At 43.6% G+C, this 17976-nt stretch overlaps 1 protein-coding gene across 3 annotated transcripts in view; it reads right to left on the minus strand.

The window, feature by feature from the left end:
- Window positions 1-17976, minus strand: part of RAB11FIP4 (RAB11 family interacting protein 4) — a 160575-nt gene that overhangs the window by 23651 nt on the left and 118948 nt on the right. Inside the window, exon 1 of one of the 3 annotated variants that reach the window (XM_031967638.1) lies at window positions 8218-8341. The exons of the other annotated variants lie outside the window; for them this stretch is intronic. The gene's annotated coding sequence lies outside the window, so the exon portion shown is untranslated. Of the gene's footprint in view, window positions 1-8217; window positions 8342-17976 lie in introns of those variants that run through there. 3 annotated transcript variants of the gene reach the window in all.

Here is a 17976-nt window from a genome sequence, read left to right on the forward strand (position 1 = left end):
CTTCAAGATGCCAACATTTGCCCATCCCAAGCCCAGCTCTGTGTGGCCGGCAATGCTGTGCACTGGTTTTATGTCCCAGAACAGAGTTCTTTTTTTCCCATTCTCGCCCTTCTCTCTGGATACTGTTTAATGACCCATTCTTTAGAAGATATACAACCTCCCATCCCCATTCCCAGCCCCCTCTCGATGCTCCATTCTCTCCAAAAGAATGTGGAAGAAAAAATGGATCGAGCCTGCCTCAACAACGTTTAGTAAAAATAGCGTCAGCTGGCGCACCCTTCCCAATTAATTCCCCAACATGCGGCAGGACGAGTGCCTGGGATTCACACATATACCCTCAGGAGGCTGAAGGAAAGAAAACAGGGTGGGGGGAGAGGGGAAAGACGGGCACTCATCTGACCCAGAGAACGTGTTTCTTTTAGCTTGAGCCCAATGTTTAGACAAGTGATGAAAACCGTTATCAAAATACCACATCAGGACGTTCAGCTATGGGAAAGAAAATGGGGATGTCAAAACCTGTTCCTTTTTTAAGGGAGTCAAAGTTTCATTTATGCAGATAACGTGGGTAAAACAGATAAGGTGTGTAAGTCATGGGGGAGTGGAGGAAATGAGAATTATAGTCAAAACAGGAGACATGGTTCCCAAGTCTTTGTGAGTTAAGTAGATTTCTGTGGGGTATATAGATCTGTCTCTTCCGTACTCGGGGCATTCCTTTGGGATTGGGTCATCTCTCCACCAAAACCGGGGGCAGCCCCACCATGATTCTGCAGGCAGCTTCCTGTGTGTGAGCATGAACCCCAATAGGCATCCATTCACCTAATGGCCAACTTCCAAAGAGAGAGATGACACTTTCTTTCTACACAAAGCTAGACTAGTCAGTGATGGAATCCCTCAGCTCCACTGGAAGGAGGAGGGAATACAAATTGAATTGAAAAGGAAGGAATACAAATTCCTACTCGGCTGCTTACTATTCCTTTGGGAAAGCAAGGTAGCCTTGTGGCTAGTGTTCCACCTGGAAGAAGGCAGTGGAGTCATTTTAATCATGTCCAACTCTTCATGACCCCATTTAGAGTTTTCTGAAAAGTTCTTCAGGAATATGTACAGAAGAATTGCACATGTTTAACATATATTGGATTATTTGCCACCTAGGGGAGGGAGTGGGGAGAAGGGGAAAAATTTTTTGGAAAACAAGGTTTTGCAAGGGTGAATGTTGAACATTATCTATGCATATGTTTTTGATAACAAAAGGCTTTAATAAAAAATAATTGCTGTTCTTAGCTCAAAATAAATAAATGAAGATAGTCCAGGGCTTTGCCATGTCCTTCTCTAACTCATTTTACAAATGAGGAAACTTAAGACAAATAGGGTTAAATAGGAATCGCACAGCTAGGAAGTATCTGAGAATGGATTTGAACTATCTCCTCAATCCAAGGTGCTCAGATGATTTCAGAAAGGTCTGGAGAGACTTACACAAACTGATGCTGAGTGAAATGAGCAGAACCAGGAGATCATTGTTACTTGGCAACAACAAGATTATATGATGATCAAGTCTGATAGACATGGGTCTCCAACAATGAGATAACTCAGGCCAGTTCCAATGATCTTTTGATGAAGAGAGCCATCTGCACTCAGAGAACTGTGGGAATTGAGTGTGGACCACAACATATATTTTCACTCTTTTTGTTCTTGTGTGCTTGCATTTTGTTTTCTTTCTCATTTTTTTCCTTTTTGATCTGATTTTTCTTGTGGAGCATGATAATTGTGAAAATACATATAAATTGCACATGTTAATTATTGGATTACTTGCCATCTAGGGGAGGGGAAAAAGGGGGGGGGGGAATTTGGAATACAAGGTTTTTCAAGGGTGAATGTTAAAAATTATCCATGCATATGTTTTAAAAATAAAAAACTTCAATTCAAAAAAAAATCCTAGTTGCTTTGCAATGAAGCTGACCTGTTCAAATCCTATTTCCTACTAGTGCTATCACTGGGTAAGTCACTTTTCTGGCTTTGATTTCCTATAAAACAGGGCTGGGAGAATCAAGTGAGCTAATGTAGAAAGTACTCTGCAAGCTGTTATTATTATTATTATTACTCTCTGTGGGTAAGTCACTAAGCTGATTGGGTCTTGATCTCCTCTTCTGTAAGATGTGGGAGCAGGACTATCAGGCCTCTTGAGTATCTCCCGGCCTCATATCTAAGATTCCAAGAAGACTGGCTCTTGGGGCAGCTTCCAGAGCCCCGTATTAACATGAGTGCAACATGCCCAGGTTAGTGAGAAAAGCCAGAGTAATGAATGAGGGCCCCATCAGGCAGATGTCTATCAGGGAAGGGGAAGCTTAATAATGCGGGCTGGAATTTCTACAAAGGATGCTGGAATGCAGCTCTTTCCATTTGAATACAGGTGTTGGCCTCACACCCAGGGCCAGGAAGCCTCTGGTTCCAAGTGAAGCTTTGGCTGTGAATTTAAGGAGACTCTCCCCTTCATCTAGGAGCTCATCCTCTCTGGGGCAAATCTAGCATTTTTGTTTATGTCAGTTTTGCAAACATTTTAGTAAGTATAAAATCAGAAACCACATAGCTACTCCCTAATCCGAATGGCTTCAATGACTGAAATTATCTGCCAATTAAAGGGAGATTAATAACAAAACCAAAAAAGACCCCTTTCTCACAGATCAGAGAATCAGCTCAAGTTGGAAGGGGTCTTGAATCACCACTGGGAAAGGGGGGGAAAGCTAAACTAAGGATTTTCTCCAGTCCCTGAATGGAGACACACAGAGAGAAATAGAGACAGAGGGACAATGAAAGGGGAAGACACAGTATCAATAAAACACTTTAGACAGCAGAATGAGTGGCCTTTGACTACAGAATACTACTTAACCTTGGAGTCGAGATTCTGGATTTGGATCTGAGTTCTGTGAGCCTTTGAAGTCCTCCTGCCTCAGAGGTCCCTTCCAGTTTTGAAGCCATATTATGACCCTGAGGGCAACTTAATTTCCAGAGCTCCCCAATCTGGTTCCAATCACCAGGTGTGCTAAAAGCAGCTGGTTGTTAGGAAACCTGGTTCAGTGCTGACCAAATGTCATATTCCTCTCAATCCCAATGGAGAAGAATTCTGAATTTCACACCTATAAGAAAGGAGTTTGGGGCAAGGGGAACTGCCTTTGAGACAAGGGGGAAGAAGAGGAGAGAGAAACAAGCCATTATTAAATAAACACCTACTGTGCACCTAGCTTTGTGCTAAGCACTTTTATTATCTTATTTGATCCTCACACTACCCTGGCAGGTAGAAGTTATTATGATTTCTATTTTACAGATCAGGAAACTGAGGCAAGCAGTAGAAAAGGTCAGGAAGAAACCAATGTGGACTAATGAGAAGAAAGAGGTAAAAATCACTGGCTGGGACCATCAAGAATATACCAAGGAAGCCAAATAAAAACAAAAAGGATCACTGAGTAATGAAGAGGCAGAGTGAGTTAATGGGCAACCCAATTATAATGGCTTTGTGTTTTTTCTCTGTGATGCTTGATTGAGACTCGGGTACAGAAAAGGACGGAGGCTGAGGGTCTCTTGGGACTGAGGATTGGTCCAATTCGGGGAAGCTCCAAGTGGGGAGGCATTCTGAGATCACAGGGAAGAGGAGGTCTCAAAGAGCTGGAGGGAGGTGCTAAAGAAAGGGGCTCAGTAAGGATGGCTAAACAAGTTATAGTCCATGGCTGCAATGGAATCATTGCTGCAGATCCCAGGAAATAGTGATGGTGAAAACCAATCAAGTGTGGGAAAACATCTGTGAACAGGAAAATAGCCACACAATTCCTTCAACAATGTAAAGGACAAAAACGAATGAATGGGATGGGACAGGATGACCAAATCTAGCTAGTTCTTAGTGAAGAGATGGAAAATAGACTACGTACCTCTTTCCTTTCTTTGCAAAGGTAAGGGACTACAGATGGAGTTAATCAGCTTCAAGTAACAACAGAGGCTGGGGCCATTTGGAAATGATTTAAGGTGATATAAAAAACAGAAACTATTAGAGCAAGTTTTAAAAAGTGACTAACCTTGGAGTTTAAGCTGACTGGATAGGGGAGCAAGTGATGCCAGTGGGATGAAGAAAATATACAATTAACAAGAAACTGGATGGGACCAAGAGCAGGAGAGGTGGAAATTCGGGATGTTCAATGAAAGGGGTCGCTCATGTTTGGAAATTTCAGAGGTGGAGCAGTTCCCTGCCACTGGAGGTTTAAGGCAGACTTATGCCCCGAGAAAACATGAAAGTCAGTCAAGTCAACAAGCATCTATTAAACACAACAGTTAATCAGTCAAGTCAACAACTATTAAGCACCTACTGTGTGCCAAGCCCAGTATTAGGCATTGAGGATACTTAGACCCTCAAGAAGCTTATATCCTTAATGGGGCAGAAAGAAGGAAAAAGACTTATTACTTATTAAGTTAAGTACAAAGTAAGTGGCAGGTGATCCACAAAAGGAAGGTACTGGCAGCTTAAGGGCTAGAAGAGGGCTTTTGAAATAAAACAATACTGGAGGAATGAGGAAGTTGAGAAACTGAGGTTAAGACCTACTAGTCATTTGAGCAACAAGAGATCTGAAATCCCTCAGTGTGCCTGTGTACACATATAATATTATTTACATATATCCCTATGTGTATTATGTGACCCTCAACAAATCATTTTATCTCTTTCAGCCTTAGTTACCTTATCTGCAAAATGGGAATAATAATAGCATCTACCTTCCTGGGGGTGCACTCCCATACACACACACATACCCTTCTCCTTACTTAGTATTTAGCATATATAAATACAAAATATTTTGTATTTATGAATATGTACCCACAAACTAACAACTGTGGCAGCTAGGTGGCAGGTGTAGTTCTAAATTAGAAGTACAGAAGATCAAAGTCCAAACTCTGTCACAAATATTTACTAGCTGTATGATCCTGAATAAGTCACTTCATCTCTGTGTTTCTCAATTTCCTCATCTGTAAAAAAGTAGATAATATTAACTCCTCCCTCGCAGGGAATTAAAAAAGAATTTCTATAAAGAAAGTATTTTATAAACCTTAAAGTGTTATACAAGTATGATGAGGAGGACTATGATTATTATTTCAAGGCCAAAAAGAAAGATGTTAGAAGAAAGATCCAGCCGGAGGGGAACTCAGAGAACATCTCCATCAATTTGCAAAAAAAAAAAAAAAAATCCTAAGGCAAGAAGGAGGAAAAATACATGCTTAGGATCAATAGATAAGAAGGGGCAGAACCAGAATTTGAACTTGACCTCTTACTTCTAATCTAAAGCTGTGGCGGTTGTCATACTGACCCAGACAGCATGGTTTAGGGAGAGAAGAAGTAGATTTGGAATTATTTACCCCGAGTTCCAATCCTGACTCTCATAGTTTACTGCTTATGGCACTGGGACAAATCATTTACTCCAGACTTAACAGCAGTAGCTTTCTTTTCTTGAGATTTATTCCCTGTCTTTATAGACATCTTTGTTGACTTCCCCCCTGCCTCCTTAGGAGATCCTTAGGAATAGGGATAGTTTTATTTTTCCCATTTACATCCCTGGATTCTACACACTGTGCCTGGCACAGAGAAGTGCTTATTAAAATTGCTTCTCAAAGGGACAACTAGGTGACCAAAAGGATACAGCACTGACCCTCAAGTCAGGAAGTCAGGAGTTCAAATACAACCTTAGATACTCACTAGATGTGTGATTCAGGGCAAGTCACTTAAGCCAGACTGACTCAAAAAAAAAAAAAAAAAGCTTTCTAATTCTTTAATGTCTCTGAGATTTCCTCTTCTGTAAAACAGGAGGAACCATTCCTGTGCCACCTCCCTCCCAAGACTTTGGAAAAGGAGCTAAAGGGTTCTTGTGCATCTTCTAGATCCAACCTGGAGAGGGGCTACTCCTATCAAGCTACTCTCTGGTCGGACAGAACACACAGTCCCAAGCTCCTGGTCTTGACCAATGCCCCTCCTCCTTTCAGGGAGAATTCTCCATCTTTTGCTGCACGCCTGGCAGTGCCCAGCAGCTAGCTGGAGGCAGAACACCCACAGGCTTCATCCCATGAGCACCAAGTCTCAGTCAGAGAAAGGCGGGCTGGGAGAAGGGGGGACTGGCTCATGACAAGTCTAAATAGGACTTGGAGGAAAAAAAAAGGGAGTCAGCCATTAATAGGTTCTTGAAAAGGGCCCTGTACTTTGGCACCCATGCTATTTATTAAATAGAGTCAAACACCTTTGGGCTATAACTGCACATAACAAGAGTTTGGGTGAAGCTAAGGTTGCCGGGGGGTCCCATTCATCTTCTTGGCTTCAAACCCAACTTTTCCAGGAGTTAAAGCTGAAGGGCACAGGGGCTCTTAACCCCCCACAGGGGCTTCCTCCCCAACACCCACATTTTTTTGATTCTGTGAACAGGGATGGGAAATTAACTATTGTTCAGTTGGGACTGAGTCTTTGTGATCCTACTTTGGGTTTTCTTGGCAAAGATACTGAAGTGGTTGGCCATTTCCTTCTCTAATTTATTTTACAGAGGAGGAAACTGAGGTAAACAAGCTGAAGTAACTTGCTCAGGGTCACACAGCCAGCAAGTGTTAAGTGTCTGAGGTCACATTTGAACCTAGGTCCTTCTGACTTCAGGGCTGGAGTCTACTCCACTACTACTAGCTACTACCACTACTATTATACTAACTAGTTGCCTTTTTGCAGATACTTTGAAAAATAAAAAGTTATTAGTATAAAAAAAGCTATTATTTAAAAAAACAACAAAGTTGTGAAGACCTTGATGTAGCCCAGCTGGAGAGAAGACCAGAGGGGTGAATCACTCACTGCCCCAAGTCAAGAGCAAGGGGACCAGGTCTGCTCCCCAAGTCTTTAAAGTCCCAGAGGTTGGTTTGCCACCCACGTTTCTTTATAAAAGGGATCCAACCAGGCCAGGGAACAGGTATGGAAAATGGGAATTCCCCCTAGCAAGGACAGACCCTCCTGCTTCTCAGCTACCCCAGGGGCTTCTATCTCCAAACAGGGCCACCCCTAGTGAGTGGACCTGGGAAGAAGACATTGTTAATTAGCAGGTCTCCAGTTCTGCTCTGCCACAGTGGCTATTTTGGGCAGCTTGAAATCCAAGGCAGATGGATTTCTTTTGCTGTGGTAAGGCTGGGGAATAGGGAGACAGGGATGCCCATTGGGCACCAGTTCTAATGCATGTAATTTAGCCCTAGTACCAAAATCAGGGGCAGACCCTGACTGGTTGGACTGGGAAGGCTAAAAACTGGAGTGGGGGTGGGGAGAGAACTATCCCAGCCCTTGGTTCTTTAAAAGCCCATTTCATAGGGTTCCATACACAAATCCAACCATTAAATCCAGCTGACCAGTGGTCATTCTGTGTGCTGCAGACTCAAAGTCTGTCACTCTATATTCTCTCTCTGTGACCAGCATTGACACTATATCTATCTCTGTGTCTCTCTCCCCCTGTATCTGGGGGAGGTGCCTGGGGGTCTGTCTCTGTATGGGAGGGGGCTATCTCTCTGAAGGGCTTTCTGCAGAGGGAATCTCTGTGTGAGTCCAAATCTAGGAATCTCTGGTTGTCTCTTCATGTGGTTTGCTTTATCTCTGGGTCTCAACATCCAACATTTATTAGAATGTCTTGGAATAGTCAACCAATCAATAGAAGCATTTACTAAGCACCTACTATGTTCCATGTACTATACTAAATTCTAGGGGTACAGAGATAAAAGGTACCTGGCTCACTTCCCATGTACCCACAGTCCCAGGACGTCTCAGAGGACATTTCCTAAATGGGCATCTGAGCTTGGCTAGCATAGGGGAAGCTTAGGAGGCAGCCCCCTCCCCTCCTCCTTACGGCAAGCCTAAAACTGGAAGAACACAGCCTTGATCTGGGTCTTGAAGAGAGGAGGAGACAGTATTGCCAAAGCAGACTGCATGTACCACTGCATCATGACACAGAATAAAATATTTTGAGTTGGGAGGGGCTTCAAGAGTGGCCCCTACAGGTCACAAACAAAGACTCCAAATAGCTGCAAGGGGCTGGGGCAACTAATCTAGAAAGACTCCAAGGTGGAGTTAAAACAGGCCGGATCTAGGGCTCCTCTGGTTCTAAACAAGCGGCTATTTTCAGCTACAAAAATTACAGCTTTTTTAAAAATGTGGTTGTTTGAAGTGAGGGCTTAATTACTTACACATCTAGATTGGAGGGTGGCTTGCCTTTGGGGTTTCCGATTTCATCTTCACCGGGACGGGAGGTGAAAATGAGAAAGTCGGGGATAGGAGCCCATTTGCATCCGGCCGGTCTTCTTTCCCCCAGGAGGGCCAGTCCAAAATGCAAGGCATTCAGCAACACGTGGCCATCTGGCACTGGCCAGCTCACTGCCCACTGGGGCCAATTCAAGGGGCACAAGAGCTCTTAAAAGGGGAAGAACACACATCAGGATGGGCATCCCAACAAATGGTTCATGTGAAATCACCTAGGTGAATTCCCTGTAAGGACAGGCAAGCAGAGCATCCCAAAGGCAGACTGGGGAGGGGGGCTTTTAAAGGGCCTCTGTTCCAAAAACTTGGGAACGAGATCCGGTTCCCTGATGAGGGAATGATAGGAGTTTTCTTTGCTGATCCAATCTCAACTAAACACAGTGCCCGGCGCATGGGGGGAAGACACAGGGATGTTTGATCCCAGATTCCATCAGGCCATAGAGCACTCTGGTCTAGGAAATGCCCTCCAAGATTCAGCAAAAGAGCTGTAACTTGCAGAAGTTAAGTGCCCAGGGTGACAAGCTGAGGGAAGCTAGATGTGACTCAGGTTCCATACACAGTAAGCACTCAATAAATGCTTGAAGACTTAAAGGAATTAATGGACTTGACTTTGGTCAAGCCAAAGCTTCCTTGGAGTCTACTTATCCATACTGAAATAACAGCTGGTCCAAGGGTCCTTTAACTAAAAAATAATAATAACGTATAGGGGAACAGTCTGATCAGGGTTAATTTACTGAGGCTCCCTAAATACTCTGGCTTTGAAAGGGAACTTGGTGAAATTCAGCTAGGCAGAGAGAACACCATCCAAGTCCCTCATTTATTATCCCAGCTCAGGGATGCCAACCTCTTAAAGTTACAGCAGCCTTTCCCACTCAGTGCATCCACACACACCCCAGTTAAAGTACCCAAATCCCCCGGATTTGGAAAGGAAACAAACGAGACAGTCAGGCTATTTACCCACAGATGAATCCAACCTGCTTCCTTATATCCCAGGACAGCAGTTCAAGGAGGGTATCTGGAAAGCCAGGGCTGGAATGGGCACCCGAGCCAGACCAGCAACAACCTACTCCCCTCTCTCTCCCAACAGCCCCGACCTGAATCTCCACCCTGGCCCTGCCCCAGGTCCTTCAATTGGCAAAAGCCCTCCCCACCCGCTGGCATGACCTGGCTTTCCTGGTGAGTAGGCTGAGCTCATTCAAGGGCCTGGCAGGAACTCTGCTTGGAGGTGCCCTACTTCTCTCCTGGGCCTGGCCAGACAGCCCAAATGCCCCATGCCACAAAAGCGTCTTTGTTCTAGGGGGAGCCCCTGAAGCCTCCAGGTCATCAGCATGAGGATCTGTCCTCAACAGTCACAGGGACAGAAGAAAAAGTCTGGGCCGAGGTACCCAATCCTGGCCCTGCTTCCATTGCTCTGAATCTCAGCTGACCCTCCTCTGGAAGGCTGAGACCCCGCTGCAGCCTCTGGCCCCAAAGTCCTGTTATAATCAGAAAACACAAGCTCTTGAAGGCTCCTAGTAGTCTGCCAGAGGATAACAGATAAGGGCTCCAACCTCCTTCATTTAAAAGATGAGGCGATGGAGAGAGCCTCCTGCACTCAGAGAAAGGACTCTGGGAACTGAATGTGGATCACAACATAGCATTTTCACTCTTTTTGTTGTTGTTTGCTAGCTTTTGTTTTCTCATTTTTTTCCCCTTTTTGATCAGATTTTTCTTGTGCAAGATAATTATGGAAGTGTGTATAGAAGAACTGCACATATTTAACATATATCGGATTACTTGCCATCTAGGGGATAGGGTGGGGGAATGAGAGGAAAATTTGGAACACAAGGTTTTGCAGGGGTGAATGTTGAAAATTATGCATCTATTTTGAAAGTAAAAAGTGAAAAAAAAAAAAAGAGGAGCCCCAGATCCAGAGGACTAAACCACCACCCAACACAAAGGCAGTAAATGTTAGAGGCAGTATTAGAATCTTCCGACTTTCCAACTGTGCTCTCTCTGATCCATGATAGATACAATGCCAGAAAATAGACTCAATTTCTTTTAATGTTACAATTCTTTCTTGCTATAGTCCCATTTCTTTTGAGCTTGATTTCCTACAAATTCTGTACCAGGGATGTTGAGCACCAAAGCACAAGGAAGGACTTTTATCTCTGGGCCCTGGTCCAAGAGCCTGTGATAAAAGAGATTTTCTAAAGAACTGAACACTGACCCAAAAGAAGAAGGGAGCCAGAGAGAGATATCTTCCCAACCAATTTAACACAGTTGCTTGCACTAGAATAAGTGGAAAATGAAAAAAAAAAATTCTCCTCTTAGTTCAAGGAGGAGAAATCTGGGCTCAACTAAGCAGCTACTCTGGAATTGTCCCTAATCTCTTGTTAAATTATACTCATTCCCTGCAAGTCCCTAAACTAGCCTGAGGTCACTCATGCTAATGGGTGAAGGTCACAGAGCAGATGATACAAGATGAACAAAGGGGCCAATAGTTTTGGTTAGGCTATGGATGTTTTGTTCATTCTAGCTTTAAATCTTCTATTAGGTCAGTGCCTGTGATACAAAACACCCAGGCTGGAAGGAAGAAGCAAGGGGTAAGAGGTTCACATTTCACTTGACCTGAGGAACCTAGGAAAAATCCCTCAAAGGCTTAGCATCAGTTCCTCATGGATGGATAGACAGCACAGTGTTGGGCCTGAAATCAGGAAGCCTCATCTTACCCATTTACTAGATGTGTGACTGGTCAATTCACTTATCCCCCATTTACCTCAGTTTCCTCATCTGTAAAATGAGCTGAAGACGGAAATGACAAGTTATTTTTTGCCAAGAAAACCCCAAAGGAGATCATGAAGAGTTAGACATAATTGAAAAATGACTGAACCACAACCTCCCCATGTACAAGTCATAATGCTACATTAAAAAAAAATGCAAGTATAATAATCCCCAGGATGTATTTTATTTTACACATTTAAAACCTTATTGTGAGCGAGGGATTATGGACTTCCACAGACTGCTGACAAAGGAGTCCAGGATATCAAAGAGTTTAGAACCCCTGGTTTAGACTTGGATAATTCACTAAGTTTATGGATAAGAGAGTAGCTTTCTTATTCAGCCATCTCTGGTTCCCCAACAGGATAACAGGATGCATTTGTCTCAAACTGCTAATGACTCTGCTTCAGTCACATTAGCAGGTTCAGACCCAATCCAACTGCAGTAGTTTGAGGCTGGCTGGAATTTCCAGCCACCTAGGAGCAGAATTAAGATTTGATGGGGGTCTCTAAGACCATCAAATCCTATTTGATGCTAAGGAAACTGAGGCTCAGAGAAATGAATTAACTTGACCATGAGCACAGACCCACTAAGTACCTGACTAGGCCCAGGATCACACAGCTAATGTCTAAAACGGAATGTGAATTCAGGTCTTCCTGATCCAAGTTTAATGCCTTATCCATTCGACCACTTCTTGATACTCTTGAGAGAGGAGGAAGGGGAAGATAAAGAGAAAGTTGTTTTGTCTTTTTTTCTTCTCCCCTCTTAATGAATACATGCTTGAAAATGAAAATCAAGAGGGATCTGGAAGAATGAACATAGTGGGTATAAAAGAATTCAAGAAACCTGAGTGATCTTTAATTGCTTCCTTTTCCTTGAACCCCAATAGGGATGAACAAAGGAACATGACTCAGTAAGACAGGATGGGAGGATGCCCACAAGACTGATCCTAAAGCAAAGGATGAAGGAGTTAAAGCTAGGAAGATTCTCAGAGGCCATTGAGTCACAATGGTCCTTGTGTTAGAGAAGAGTAAACTGAGGCACAGGCAGATTAAGAGCCCTGCCAGCCCAGGTAGGATTTGGATCCAGGTATTCCTGTGACTTCAGTGCCCAATCCGCTATACCACAATAACTCCTATAGTGAAGAGCCATCCTTTGCAAAGAATGAATGAAACCCTGTAGGTAGCTGCACTGGGAGGAAGTCAGCTCCCATCCTTGGAGGTCTTTAGGTAGAGACTGGATAATCACTGGAGAGGAGATATTAGAGAGGAGACTTCCATTCAGGTCCAAGTGATGCGGGAGGTTTCAGCTCTTAGAGTTAGTTATGACTCCCCTTCAAGTATCCTATACAGGTCCAGCCAATCTGGCCTGACTGTTGCTGTAACTCAGTATTCCCATCTCCCACCTCCACACCTTCGCATTGCTACAAATCCTCTCTGCTCAAACACCATCTTCTCTAACAGCCTTCTTTCTGATCCTCCTGGTTGCTGGTGGCCTTTATTTCTTATATATTTTTTTCTATATACCTTTAATTGACCTTTATTTCTTATATACCTGTGTATACTAGAATGTAAGCTCCTTGAAGGCAGGAGCAATTTGATCTTTGTGTATCTACTATATAAAATGGGTACTTAAGAAATGCTTGGTGATTTCCTTGATACTCCCCCCCCCTCCCCGTTTTCCTCTCTCTTAAGAATCCAGACCACTCACCACAAGGTCTGAAAACATTACTGTTATTGAGCCCTGAGCCAAACTGCCTGTCAGTCCTAAAAGGAGTTCAAAATTCCCATGGGTAATTCACCTGGCATCTCTTGGGAAGACCAAGAGATGATGATGAAAGGAGAGAAGGAGGACAGAAAGTAAGGGGAGAGGGAGGACAGAAAGTAAGGGGAGAGGGAGGACAGATAGTAAGGGGAGAGAGAGGACAGATAGTAAGGGGAGAGGGGAAGAAAGAGGGGGGAGGGCAAGAAGACAGGAAGGGAGGGCAGAGGGCAGAGGAAGGATGGGAGCTCCAGATTGCTCCCAGGTGTGTGCAACCAGCAAGCCAAGCTTGAGAATTTTAATAGGGGAAATAAAGCCTGTATTCCTGGCAGCCTTGTTCTCTCAGAAGTTGTCTTTCCCAGCTGGTGATGCTGGCTGAGGGTGAAGGGTGTGTGTGTGTTTGGGGGGGGGGGAGGTTGCACCTCCCAATCCAAAGAGTCTTTTTTTTCCCTGGGGAAACAAAGCCTCCCTTTACACCTCTGGCAGTGCCCCCCTCCCAGGCTGCCCTGCCCCTAAGCAGCTTTAAATTTAGCCCTGATGCTATGACACCTCCTGGGCCCCCTCCTGGGGAACTGACTTTGCAACTAATTCCCAGGCTCCTAGACAGCTCGAAAAACATACCAGCCACTTCCTTGTGACACTAATGTTTGCATCCAGTGAGACTGAGGCAGTCTTCTCTCTTTTTCTGTCTCTCTCTCTCTTACACACACACACACACACACACACACACACTCACATACTAATGCACACTCATTTTTTTTTTAAGTCTAAAAGAAGGGGATTTTTCCCTACCGCCCCCTCCCCTGCCATTCCCACCTTTTCTTCTCCTTGTTGCCTCACCTCATTCACTCCCACAGATTGAGCACTTTCCTCCTATGCATATGAGAGGCATCGTGATCTCTTACCAGTGTAAAGAGCTGAGCCCTGCCACTGACAATCCCTAGGACTTTAACCGGGTCATTTAGTGATTTAAATCTAATCAGTTTAATTGTCAATTTAATCTGCGCCTCAATGCTCTCATCTATAAAATGGTGCTTGCCCTAGTCATGCCTCAGTTTCCCCATCTGTAAAGTGAGATAAAGTGGCCTCTGAGGACCTTTCCAGTTGAAGTTTTTAGGAGTTAGAGGAGAAGCTGTGAATGCTTGTTTGCAAAGAATATCTTATTGCTGCTGGCAGACAGGCTATGACCTCAGCCTCTGGCCTCTGCCCCCAGATGTAGACTATGGAATTCCTACTTGTAACATTAAAGATTTATGTTTCTCTTGGAGGGATCAAAGGTGGGGGCGATCCCAAAGCCCTTCTATTCCAGCTCCCTCATTTAATCATTGAAGAAGGGGGGAGAGAACTCCAAGGAGGCTGAAATAGCATCAGATGTCAAAGGAACCAGTGCCCGTACAGAAAAGGAGGAAATAGGTTTTTTTTCAATAAAAATAAAATTTTTTTTAAATGCAGCAAGAGAGAAGATAGCCTACCCCAAAGAAAACCACCTCCCAATCTCTTTTATCATCCACTTCTTCTCACTTTCTTCTCCCTCTGGCTTCCCCTCTCTCTCCAGAGAGAACACATCTGTGATAACCTTTATGTAACTTTAATTCACAAGAGAAAATATTCTTTTGTTGCTTGGGAAAAAATCCACTGGGTTATAAAGGAAAAAAGCAGGTTGAATCAGTAACAAGCTTGTCGGTTGCACAACATCATGGTTATTTTTTAAGAAAGTCAGACCCAAGGGTTATCATCCCAAGGTGCAGAGTCTTGGCCAACCAGGCTGACCAGACTGGGGGAAGGGAGAGAGAGAGGCCGGGGAGGGGACTGCTGAGGATCCCTATCCCTTGCTACCAAACACTAGAATGGCAGCAGCACCCACAGCTCAGTTCTCTATCTCTTATCTGGTCAGCATATGCAGACAGAAGCTTATGCTGGAGAGCTGCACTATCCAAAAGCATCAGGTGAGCTTAATAAGTGAGCTAGTGAGTCTGCAGCCAGGCTGGCAGCTCCATCCTGCCGAGATCAGCCCGGAGACCACGCCTTTTGGTCACGGCAGGCATTGGCTGAATGCCCTGAGACCAAATATACCCCCTCCTCACCTAATCAAATGAGCTGGAGGAGAGCTGGCTTGAGGAGATGCTTCACACATGCTCCACAGCCACGAGGCCTGGGTAGAAATTAGTTCAATCTAGCCAACATTTATTAAATAATAAAAAAGGAGGGGCAGCAGCTAAGTGGTGCAGGGATAAAGCCCTGGAGTCAGGAGGACCTAAACTCAAGTCCAGCCTCAGATACCTGACTTTTACTAGCTGTGTGATCCTCAGCAAATCACTTAACCCCAACTGCCCCACCAAAACAACCACCACTACCCGAGTTTGTAGCACCTACATCTAGAAATCAGTCCTAGAAAGATCACACAGCTGGAAGGATCACACACTCAGAGACCAGCCCAAACCCTAGGGGCATCCCTACTCTTAGAGATGCTCACTAAATGGTCCATCAGCTTCTCCTCCGAAATTTGTGGAAGCCTGAATTACTAGAAGTTTCTCCTACCCTTAAGTCTACCTGCCACCCTGGCATCCTCACCATGTGATAGTTCTTCAAGTGAGTGAATATGGCTATCAAGCCCCATCCCTACACTATATTCTGCATGATTTCACACAATAATTCATATCATCTTGCTTGCTTTCTCAGGGGCTAGAGGAGGTTTGGAAGAGAAAGAAAGAATTTAAAACAATAATTTACAATAAAATGTTAAAAATAAATAATAAATTTAGAAACCTCCCCTCCCCCGAATCTATTCTTTCTCAAATTACATATTCCCAGTTCCTTTAAATGATCCTCATATGATTGATAATAATAGTTGCTCAATCAGGTTTGACTTTTTGTGACCCCATGTGAATTTGGGTTTTTTTTGGACAAAGATACTGAAAGGATTTGCCATTTTCTTTTCCAGGTCATTTGACAGATGAGGAAATTGAGGCAAAGTCGGTGAAGTGATTTGCCCCAAGGTCACACAGCTAATAAGTTTCTATGGCAGGTCTCAAACCTTTTCAGAAAACTGTGAGAAAAGGGGAGATCGAATTCTCACGAGGCAAAAGCTGACACTTGAGGAGGTAGTATCCAATTATGCATAGAAACTGGGGACCTTAGCTTTAAACCTGAGTCAAAACAAATTCTCTGACTTCCCTGTGCCTGATCCTTCACCTGAAAAAACTACTCACCTTATCAGATGTATGGAAAGGAAAAGAGAAAAGGCTGGGTTGTATGGGAACTCCCAGAATGGAAATGCCCCTCCACTAACACAGATCTGAGATAGTGGAATAAGATCATGTGACCTGGGGTTTCAAGGCGTTTCAGCCTCTTAAAAATCCCATCTTCCTTCAAGACCCAATACAAACATCACCTTCATCAGGGGAAGTCTCAGTTCAAATATCACCTTTGGCAGGAGGCCTTTTCCTAAGGTACTACCTCCCCCCCCTAGACAACTTGCCAGTCCCTTGCCCTCTGAAGTTACTTTCCATCTCTTCTGGATATTTTTTCCTAAGTTATCTTTCCCCAAGGTAAATTCCTCCCAGGCTAAAACTGTTTGTGGCCTTTCTGTATGCCCTGCAGACTTACAAACAGTAAACCTTTAATAGATTGGTTGGTTAAAGGTCATCTAGTCTAAGCCCTCTTGTGCAGATAAAAGATCAGGTGGCCTACTTAAAGTCTCTTAGTTCTTTAGCTGGAGATCGCCTGCTCCAGCCTCTCCAAGGTATCCCACTCTAGTATGAGACAATATGCTGGACATGATGGACAAATAAGAGATGTAACAGAACTCGATAAAGGGAAGCCTAGATTGCAAAAAGTGGGACTTTAGCTGGGACTTGAAAGCCAAAGGAGAGAATTTAAGGAATGGGGAAGTCACTGAAAATAATCAAAGTTGAGAGAGAATTAAATGTCTTGTGGGACAAAGAGCAAGGAATCTCATGTCATTGGGTTGTAGAGAAAGGGGAATCCCCAAACAAAATTTTTGTTTTGAATTTTTTTTGAGTCCTAAATTCTCTTATCCTTTCCACACTCACTGAATGAAATCATGACTAACATTTCCATGTTAGCCATATTGCACCCCTCCTCACCACCTCAAAAAAGAGAAAAAAAATAAAGTATGCTTCAATCTGCCTTCAGAGTTCATCAGTTCTCTCTCTGGAGGTACGTAATATTTTTCACCATAAATCTTTGGAACTGTTTTGGTTCATTGGCTTACTGAGTTGATTATCATTACAATGTTTCTGCCACTGCACACAATAGTCTCCTGGCTCTGTTCACTTCACTTTGTATCAGTTTATATAAGTCTTCTGAAGTTTTTCGGAAAATATCCTGCTTGTCATTTCTTATAGCACGATCACAAGCCACAACTTGTTCAGCCATTCCTCAACCCCATGGGCAAACCCTCAGTTTCCAAGGTTGAAGTAAACATGAAGGGATCTGGGAGTATTCAGAAGCAGAGGTGCAGAGGGACTGTATTTCCAACATGAGTGATGTACTGGACAAAATGACTAGAAATGAAATGTTGCATATGGGGGGTATGGCAAATGGGCCAGCCTGGTGGGTCTGTAATAAGTCTGGAAACGGAGATTGGAACCAGATTGTGAGCCAAAGGGGTTTGTATTTGATCCTAAGAATAAGAGGAAGTCACTGAAATTTACTGAGCAAGGGAGGGTAGCCAGGTCAGTCCTATGCATTTAAGAATACAACTAGAGAAGTTGAGGGTGGTCTGTAGAGGAGAGAATTTGGCCAAGGAGACCAATTAGGAGGTTACAGCTCTAATAGCTCAGCCTCTCACTGGGTTTTTATGAGAATCAAATGAAATTCACAACAGATGAAGGCAGAAATCAAAGGAAATTGTTAGCCATTACACACCAACAAAACTCAAAACTTAAATGAGTATTTATGAAAACAGTTTTCAGATTAATAGAACAAGAGGGAACTTAAAACAACCCAATTTCAGAAACAGAAAATGAACAAGTCAGAAACTTCCACTCTCGCACCCAAGTAGATCTACAAGTAAAATCTGATAAGTTCTAGCAATAAGGCCAAAAGAAATTAATTGAGGGAATAAATATAGGAAAATGGGAGGCAAAAATTACTTCTATCTGGAGAAAATATGGTAAAGAATCCTGGAGATTCAACAAAAACAT

Source organism: Sarcophilus harrisii, chromosome 4 (genome assembly GCF_902635505.1).
Source record: "Sarcophilus harrisii chromosome 4, mSarHar1.11, whole genome shotgun sequence".
NCBI lineage: Eukaryota > Metazoa > Chordata > Mammalia > Dasyuromorphia > Dasyuridae > Sarcophilus > Sarcophilus harrisii.